This window comes from Capsicum annuum, unplaced genomic scaffold, assembly GCF_002878395.1.
Source record: "Capsicum annuum cultivar UCD-10X-F1 unplaced genomic scaffold, UCD10Xv1.1 ctg31620, whole genome shotgun sequence".
Taxonomy (NCBI): Eukaryota; Viridiplantae; Streptophyta; class Magnoliopsida; order Solanales; family Solanaceae; genus Capsicum; species Capsicum annuum.
The window spans coordinates 1-2,700 of NW_025838270.1; the positions used below are offsets into that span (position 1 = coordinate 1).

The window sequence follows — 2,700 nt, forward strand, 5'->3', positions numbered from 1 at the left end:
TTCCAGTGCCTCCACCAAAGGCACATTAATAGTCAGCTGCTTCAGCATGGTCATGAATTTACTGAACCTGGTGTCATCAGCTTTCTTCTTCAGTCTCTGAGGAAAAGGTAGTCGTGGATTTGGAAGAGTTTTCTCCACCACTTCCTTTTTATTGTGCTTCTCATTATCAATCTATTAAGACTGCTGACATCTAGGTGTAGTATCATGAACATTCTCATCCTGATCTTCAACTTCTATAGAATCATCATAGCTGTTTTAATAACATTCCCCTCTATACTATCAACCACGGGCTTACCCTTGGATAGATTTTCCAACACTTTACCACTCCTGGTTGTAATATCCAAACATGATCCATCTTTCCTTGGATTTTGGAAAATGTCACTCGATAAAGTGCCAGCTTTTCTTTGATTGAATACCGCTGATAGTTGACTCATTTGTTGTTCCAGCTGTTTTATTAAAGTGGAATGCGAGTCAACAAATTGATTTATTGAGGACAAATCATTTTTTACCTCAGTTACTCTCGTGTTGGTTGCCTCCACTCCTTTCAACAGCTTAGCCATCATGTCCTCCATGGACATCTTCCTAGAGCTAGGTGCAGTAGCTTCACGATTTCCAGGAGGGACATACAAACCGCTTCTGTCATTCTTATTCTTCCAATTCCCTTGGTCTCGGTCCTTGTATCCGGATTTTTCATAATAGTTCCGACCTTGGTTTCCTTGGACATTGCCTCAGAAACCCCTCTAATTATTCAATTAATTTTCTTCCTCCTCAGAATCGGAGTCATCTCTTCCCTATGATACAATAGCCTTGACATTTTCTGTCTTCCCTGATAATAAATACTTGGTAATAAGGTCCATCTGCGTTTTCATGTGAGCCAGATCCTGGTCACATTTCTCTTCTCTTTGCCTCTGTTCTGCCGTCATGCCACTAGATACAGTAGAGCTTGCTACCTCAGAATCCCTGGTATGCCAAGCTCTACTCTGCTTTGTCATACGATCTAGCATATCACATGCTTCAGTAAAAGTAAGGTCCATGAATGACCCACCCGCAACATTATCTACCACTAGCTTAGTCACCGAGTTCAAAGCCCTATATAATATTTCCATCAAGTGGACATTGGTCATCTGATGATTTGGGCACCGCATAATCTTCTTCTTGAACCTCTCCCATGTCTCATAGAGAGCTTCAGTTGGAAGCTGTCTGAAATTACTTATCTCATCTCTTAATTGTGCTCTCTTGGATGGCAGAAAGAATCTTTCCAGGAAAGCTTCTTTCAGTTGCCTCCAATTAGTAATAGAGTCAGGAGTTAGGCCGTTTAACCATAAAGTTGCCTCTCCAGATAGAGATAATAGAAATAAGCGCAGCCGAATCGCGTTCTGTCCAACCCCTGGACTGTCAAATAATTTGCATGTTGAGATAAAATTAATCAGATGCATATTCAAATCGTCGCCTGCAAGTCTGCCAAATAACCCTTTGAGTTGCAATAGCTGGATCATGGTGCTAGTGATATTGAACTTGGCTCCGTATGCCAAGGGCAGAGGAATAATAGCCCTTGTGGCACCATCCCCATCCAAGTCTTCATTATCATATTAAAAGCAACCTTTACAGCTCGGTGTTCAGGTCTCATTCTAGCTTGACAATCTCTGTTGACATTACTATTCCCTGGTGCAATCACATCATCTGCACGCCTTGGATTTAATAACTCATCATCACCCAGGTCCTCATCATCAAGATTTGGTACCCGACCTGGGTTATCAGCATTCTGTTGATTTACTTACGCAGCTGCCAATGCAGCTAATCTAGCCTGCTCCTGTTGAGTAGCCATCCTTTCAAGGTCTCGTTGCGTATCCATTCTGCCAATAAGATGTGGTTCAGGATTTATAGGTAATAATGGCTGACCAGATCTTTGTGTATTTGGCATGCAATCCACTAAACCTGAACAAAACAAAAACAACAAACAAAAAGTAAAATTTGAGAATCTTTGACCAAAGGGTCTATTAACTATCACAAACTTAGTTGACAACCGTATTCCCCGGCAACGGTGCCAAAATTTGATACGCCCAAATTACAACTCTTGTTAGAAAAGAGCAAGCGGTCGCTGTCAAATATAGAACCCAACTGGGTTGGGTGTCGAATCCCACAGGGAATACTATGATCACTAAGTATTGTCATGATTATTAGACTGTTGGTCGAAGGTTCCAAGATAAGGGGGGTTGGTTTAAGTGCACAATAATATTATCAGTGTAACGATGAAATGATATGTGTAATTATATTTGATAATAGAGAATGAAAAGTTAGGGTTATGTCCACCTTGTAGCTTCTACTTCTCTATTAACTATGAGTAATACGGATTTTATACATGCATGCACTTTTAGAGAGACGTATTCTAATTCTAAATCCAAGTGTTTTTCAAACATCAAGTATTTATTCACATTAGTTCTTTCGAATCCAAAGTGTACAACAAATTGTACGAACTCTCCAAGAAGTTAATCCTGCTAGGGCATTAACTATAAAATAGAGGTTAGAAACCCTATTTTCTCGTCACACTCTCTTTTCCAAATAATAACTTTTCTATCGAAAAAGTTATTGCTATAATGGCGCATTCCCTATGTTTGCAACCATGAGAATTCAATCAAAATAAAGAGAGTAATGATATAAGTGGATTAACACATCATAAATTCAAAAACCCATAGCAATAGA

General features: G+C 39.7%; 1 non-coding gene across 1 annotated transcript; it reads left to right on the forward strand.

Moving 5' to 3' along the window:
- The first annotated feature begins 1,122 nt into the window (after positions 1-1,122).
- LOC124891166 lies at positions 1,123-1,228 on the forward strand. Its single transcript, XR_007049553.1, has one exon. It is a non-coding gene; the product is annotated as a small nucleolar RNA R71 (small nucleolar RNA).
- Positions 1,229-2,700: the final 1,472 nt, after the last annotated feature.